The sequence below is a fragment of the Phascolarctos cinereus genome, unplaced genomic scaffold (assembly GCF_003287225.1).
Source record: "Phascolarctos cinereus isolate Bilbo 61053 unplaced genomic scaffold, phaCin_HiC Scaffold_1;HRSCAF=81, whole genome shotgun sequence".
Taxonomy (NCBI): domain Eukaryota; kingdom Metazoa; phylum Chordata; class Mammalia; order Diprotodontia; family Phascolarctidae; genus Phascolarctos; species Phascolarctos cinereus.
In genome coordinates, this window is record NW_027555514.1 from 105,505,075 (window position 1) to 105,512,299 (window position 7,225).

A 7,225-nucleotide genomic window follows, 5' to 3' on the forward strand; every position below is an offset into this window, starting at 1 on the left:
AGGTTAACAAAACAGTCCTTTCCCTCAAGGAGCTCGCAGTCTAAGGGGGAGACAACATGAAACCAATTATGTTCATATGAGGTAAATTCATTTTAATGCCATATCATTTGATTATTAATATTAATTTGTAATGTCCCCTTCTCTGTCAAAAGAACATCTTTTATGCTAGCTTACAGAGAAAACCCACTTGGCCCATTCCGGATGAGAAATAACCTCACATTCCTGCCTATCCCAAGGGAGAGGCTGGGCCTTTCTATTTGTCCTGTAAACAGAAACTGAACTGAGCTGGAATTGTGACCTTGGTCCCTTCATTAGAGTTTGGGGTGGCCTGGCTCATGAAGGAGGAAAAAAAGCCAGAGAGACCCAGATCTGGTGGCTTCCCTTGACCAGATTGCTAGAGGCTGCTGAATCTCACAACTAGGGTTCCTTCTTAGTAGGAGGAGTTGAGAACTCTTAGCCCACCTTCTCATTAGATGTCTACCAATCAGGGTTGCTTTTCCTTGTCAGGGGAGGTTCCTGTCAGAAGGAAAACATCTGATTTAAGGTGGCTCAGAAACTCCCTTTCTGTCTTTCATCACCAAGAAAGATCACTGAACACCAGTTTATTGATTATTGGCCAGCCTAATTAATAAACTGATCTTTAATATCTAGAACTTTGTCTCTCGGAATTTTATTTGGGACACATGCAAGATATAACAATGAAAATGAGAGGTACTTTTAGAAAGAAGGCACTCAAAGTGGGGGAAGGGAGACTGGGAAATGTTTCTTACAGAAGCAGGGATTTGGGTTGGGTCTGGAAAGAAGTCAGGGAAGTCTGGGAATAGACCAAGGGTGAGGAGGGAGAGCATTCCAGGCGTGGGGGACAGCCAGTGAAAAGGCACCGACTTGGAATTGGGTGATGGTGCGTGTAGCAAGAGTACATGAAAGGTGATAAAGTAAAAGAAGGCTGGAAAAGAAGGAAGGGGCCAAGTACCTCCACAGCTGCTGCCCACTCCTCCTCCTCCTCTTCCTCATCGTCACCACCATTATCTTCCTCCTCCTCCTGCAGCTGCTGCTTCTGTCCCCCTCCCCCCCTTCCCTTGGAGCGGACCATGCGGGGGACCCCCCAAACCCCGCCCCCCTCCCCCCAGGCTTGCCAAGGCCGAAGAAAAGCCGAAGGAAGGAGTCAAGACCGAAAACAACGACCACATTAATTTGAAGGTGGCAGGGCAAGATAGTTCGGTGGTGCAATTTAAGATTAAGAGGCACACACCACTTAGTAAACTAATGAAAGCCTATTGTGAACGACAGAATTTGTCAATGAGGCAGATCAGATTCCGATTTGATGGGCAAGGCAACCAATGAAACAGACACACCTGCACAGTTGGAAATGGAGGATGAAGATAGAATTGATGTATTCCAGCAGCAGGCAGGAGGCGCTTACTAGAAAGGGAACATGCAACTCTACCCCAGAACTGTGCCCCCAAAGAAAACAATACATTCACGATTAGAAAATCAAGATCTGGTTCATCCACATCCTGACTACTGCAGTATAGTTTTCTCTCTTCTTTGATTCCCTTCCCCCGTTCCTTTATTGAAGATAAAGTAACTGGTGTATGTCCGCAGGGATGATGCTTATTTTTTTTTAACTAAATGGGCTATGGTATGTTTTGATCAACATCAAATGGAGATGGGGAGGGAAAAAAACAAACTGGTTCTGTGAAAATATCCCTTTTCTCCATTAGTGGCATGCTCATCCAACTTTTATCTTTATATTCCAGTAAGTTATTTTGCTCTCACTGTTTAACAACAACAACAACAACAACAAGAACAGCGACACAAAAAAATCCTTGCATACATTGTTTGATTGGATAATTTCAATGTTTTTCTTTTATCATTGTAAAACCAAGGATGATTTTATAACTTTTTTGTACATAACTGTTACATGTAGGGCAAGCTCTGTCTCTCAGTAGGGATAAATTACTATAAAAAAATTGATCCTAGATAGTTTTCCCTTCAAGTCAAACATCTTGTTTAAATAACCTTCTTGTTTAAAATTTTTTTAAAAAGCGGTCCACATTACAAAAGGTTTCAAATGCCAAGCAGAGGATTTTATGTTTGATCTTAGAGGTAATAGGGAGTCACTGGAGTTTACTAAGTAGGGGAGAGGTGACATAATCAGATCTTCAGGAAGATCACTGGTAGCCAAGTGGAGAGTACCATCAGCTAAGCTGACATCTATATATAGTCTAAAAAAGCTGATTTTTAAAAAAAGATTCTCTGTTCCCTTTTCCACCATTCTTCTAGTATCACTGTAGAAGTAAAACAGAGCTGAATAATACTGAACACTCTGTTTTTCCTTTTTTAATGGGTTGCCATGACCAAAGAATTCATCACCAAGAGGTCAGTGAACGGGTAATGAACCTCTCGATACTTAGCTCTATACTTAATCTGATCCTTGTGTAAAGTATAATTTCTAGCTCTACTTTCTCAGGGCTAGGAAAACTACATTACCTCTCAGAGTTGTTGGGTACCCTGACCATTAGTGGGGCACCTTTTTTTGGACTCTCATTGGCTCAAGCCCCAGTGGCTATGTTCCCTCTGTTGCTAACTGCTCCCCAGCCCCTAAGTGAGTAGTATTGCAGTTCCATTTTAACCACTTAACACTGATTAGCCTTTACAAAAAAGGATATTTACAATTAATGATCACAAAGAATTGGAAATTAATGGGTTGACCATCAGCTGGGGAATTACTGAGCAAGTTATGGTATATGATTATGATGGAATACTATTGTACTGTAAGAAATGATGAGGGGGATGGTTTCAGAAAAACCTGGGAAGATTTATATAAACTCACGCAAAATGAAGTGAGCAGAACTAGAACATTATACATAGAAATAGCAATATTGTTCAATGATCAAGACAATTCCAAAGGACTCATGAAAAATGCTACCCACCTGCAGAGAGACAACTGATGAATTCTGAGTGCAGATGGAAGCATACTTTTTTCACTTTATTTTTCTTGCTTTTTTTTGCAACATGCCTAGTATTGAAATATACTTTGTGTGATGTCACATGTATAATTGATAGCATGTTGTTTGCTTTCTCAGGGGTTGAAATGAAAGAGGGAATTTGGAACTCAAAAAAATTTTAAGTTATACATGTACAATCATATTAAATATATTTCCACATTAGTCATGCTGTGAAAGAAGAATCAGAACAAAAGGGAAAAACTATGGGAAAGAAAAAACAAAAAACAAAGTGAAAATAGTACGCTTCAATCTGCATTCAGACTCAATAGTTCTTTCTCTAGATGTGGACACCATTTTCCATCATGAGTCTTTTGAAATTGTCTTAGATCGTTGTATTGCTTAGAAGAGCTAAGTCTGTCACAGTTAATCATCACACAGTGTTGCTGTTACTGTGTACAATGTTATCCTGGTTCTGCTCACTTCACTCAGCAACAGTTCATGTAAGTCTTTCCAGGTTTTTTCTGAAATCCACCTGCTCATCATTTCTTCTAGCACAATAGTATTTGGAACTCAACATTTTTAAGAAATGTTAAAAATAAAGGAAAAATGAAAGAAAAAAAGAAAAAGGAAACTTATTTTTAAAACACAGCCATAATAAACCCATGAACATTTCACTGACATTTCTAGGATATACTGTTCCCTACATCAGTCTCTGGGGATAACAGGGTAAACTTTTCTCAGTTCCCACATAACATTGGTCCCTCCAAATTCATGTCCAGATGTGGCATGACTACTGGACAAGTCTGCATCTCAGGTCCTTCTAGATTAGGGTTCCAAAGGTTACTCCTTGTTCCTCAGGGCATTGATGCTGCCCTGGATGTGAAACTCAGACTCTTGAATGATGGGATACTGAGAAATCCTCTGGACTTTTTGAACTCTCTAAGTCAGAGACTCCACCCTTTTCATCAGGTGCCATGAGTGAAGACGTTGTCAAGACTCCTCACCTCACCTCCATAAGCAAATGAGACAAAGAGATAATAGATGAAGCTGACAGGCCTTTATAAGTGCCAATCAGAGAATCTCCTTTTCAGCCAGTGAGAACCAGATATGGCATGTGTATGCATGCGGCACACAGGTCGTTTCTCCAAGGTACTTTCCTTCCATGACATCATGATTCTCCTAGAAGCAGCTTCTTAGCTTCTTCCAGGAGAAGAGCTGCCCCCTTCTCCCTAGCATCCTTCACATGGGTACTACCACCTGAGGTATTCTGAGCATGTGCTGAAACCAAAACAGATTCAACCTACTGCTGGGATCATATGTTAAGTCATTCTAGCATCGTGCAACTGGACAGTGCTTTTGCTCCCATGGCATAGACCTTAGAGAATCCAAGGTCTCCTCTATACTGCAATGACAAATGAGAGTAAGACTTGTGGAGTTATATAAATAAATATCAATTACTATTGTATCATTGATATTCTCATTCTTAATAATAATTATTATTTTAAAAATAGCTGAATGGTATTTTTCCACTCTAGTTTCTCCCAGTATGACTCAGCCAGCCTGGGGCATCACTACTTGCTGATGATCGTAGGATGGGTAGGGTTTGAGGTATTTAGAAGAGCTTTTTAGCTAACATACTGTTGCTACAAGGTCGGTGAGTCATTTAATTTGCTTTTCTTTTGGTCTTTAAGAGAGAGCTACAAAAGGATGCTGGGATACTCAATTCTAGGATGCTATTGAAACATAAAGGAAAAGCTAGAGAAATTTCTTTCTTTAATGTTTTCATATTATTTGGGGCATTTTGTTTTATTTTACTTTAAGTGCTTCTGGGAATAAGGAATTTTAATCTGATTATTCTCTTTGAATTGTATGGGCCTCTTCACATCAAATAACAACTTAAAGGGCATTTTACTTAAAGAAAAAACAAAACAAAACAGACTAGAAAACATGAGATTTTTCTCTTTTTTTAAAAAGAGAAAATTTATCCTAATGGAATGAAAGATTTAGTTACAACCTATCCCTTGGAAACTGGAATGTTTAGAAAAATGATGCACTATTTTTGACATGTGGGACAAAAGTTTGCATTTCATTTGGTCAGAAGACTCAGAGTTAGGAGGGGTCTTAGAGCTCTGTTCTCTTCATTTGGCAGATGAGGAAACTGAAGCCCAGAGAAGCCAAATGACTTAAGCAACATCACACAAGCAGTGTGGTTTCTCCACTTAGATCTGAACCCATCTCACCACATGACAATGAGTAGCCATGGCAGACATCTGTCATTCCATACTTGGTGCTCTCATTCTGGCATGCAAGCCCCTTTACTCTCTGGCCCTATCCTCTCACCCTCTGCTCCTTACTGTGGACCCCTCCACTGAACCCAGACAAACTGATGACATTTATCACACATCAACCTTTCATAGACAATCCTGCCTCTGAACCTTTGCTTATACCATTCTCCCTGCCTAGAAAGCCCTCCCTACTTTGTCTTATTTAATTCTTAATTTTCTTTCAAGGCATAATTGGAAGTAGACAGTATGTAAAGTACACAGCTGTTTTTGTTTTTTGGATTTGTTTTGGTTTGGTTTTTACTGAAGGCAATAGGTCTGTGCCCACTTCAAAATAAAAACCTGAAATATTAAAAACAAGCTTTGCCATTGCTTTTATTAAAGCTGCACAGTCCTCCAAATCTAGCTTGCATATATAGTGTTCCAACCTTGAATAATGGTTGAAATAGATGCCTCTAGTGGCTCTGAGATGAGGCTTCAGAAATGGAAATTGATCATATTGTGTCATTGATAAAATGATACCGTAGGATATTAGCATTGGCACCAGCTATACTGAGAAGAAATTGTGAGTCTTGCCTATGCATACTGAATTTCAAACAAGTGGTTCTCCAGGAATACAAGGGCTTTTGTATGGAGCTGAATGAACCTTCCACTGTCTGAAAGCCCATCTTCAGGAAACAAATATCCTGTTGCCATGGAGATGCTCAAGGTGGGTGAAGCATGGATTAATCAAAATACAGTAAATCCCTTATAGGAGTTTCATAAGAAATCCAGTGAGGAGTGAACCCTTTGGTTCGTCTCTTCCTCCTATTCTTCCCTCCATCACATGGGAAATCCACCAGGGAAGCACAGGCACCCTTGTTTATTGAAATGCTCAGTGCCCTGATGCTGCCTGAATGACACTCTCTGGTGCCTGTAGCATCAGAGTAAAGAAATGCCCTATTAGAGAAATGACCATACAACAAGCACTTCGAAAACACTTAAGGTTTCTTGGGGTTTTTTTTTAAGTATAAGAGAAAGTTTAAGAAAAATGTAGCTTAAACCATCTGCCATACTAGGAAGGAAAGTTAAGATGGTTAGAAACAGTATCTGCTTTACCAGCTGATAATTTTTTTTTAACTAAGTACAACTCCCAGAGTCATGGCTCCCAGGCTGCAAAGCTTTGAGGACATTTTAAATGATTAATGCTGACTTGCTGGCTTCACTGTGCCTCTCTCCAACTCCCAAATGGTTTGACCATAATTTTGATGATTCAGCTCAGCCAAAAAGTCAGTCAACTCATTTGAAGTTAAGAGATGCCATTTCCCCCCATGATTCTTGAATCGGTTTGGTCTGCATAATCATAGGATTGTACAATTGCAGATGTAGACTAGTAGAGAACCCGAGCAGTCAATGAGGCCAACTCCCTCATTTTATAGTGAGGAAAACCGAAAGCTGAGAAAGGTTAAGAGACTTGTCCAGGTCACCCAGTGGCAAAGCTCAGAAGGAAACTTGGGTTCTGCAATTCCACCATGTCAAGGTCCCATTGTCTTGGGACATTTCTAATTAATTATTGAAAAGCAAGTTTTACCAGGTCTTGGTTTGGCCAGCAATGGAACAGAGCAGGTCAAAAGAGGACAGTCAGGTCTAGGAGTAACTTAGAGCTGTAACTAGAGCAGCCACTGGGAATTTGGCCCAGGGAGCAGACAGTGTAATGAATGGTGCATGCATATGGCCCCAATTTACATGGGTAGTGTGCAGTCATTCCCAACTAGTGTGATAGGAAACAATAATTAGACTTACACTTCACAATGTATGCAATCCAATTTTACTAATCAGTCCATGCAAACAATCATGCATTAATCCGTGTTCTCTTCCAAGAACAAGCTGTTGACCTAAGTCTTAGAGGCTCCAATGATTTTCTTTCATACTAGACTCATGACAACACGCCTCGGTGGCCCAGCTGGATATCAAGTATCCCCCTCAGAAGTCGAAGGACCTAGCAAACTTCCA

General features: G+C 40.2%; 1 pseudogene; it reads left to right on the forward strand.

Moving 5' to 3' along the window:
• Positions 1-898: 898 nt before the first annotated feature.
• Positions 899-1,426, forward strand: LOC110216151 (small ubiquitin-related modifier 2 pseudogene; annotated as a pseudogene).
• The last annotated feature ends 5,799 nt before the right edge of the window (positions 1,427-7,225 follow it).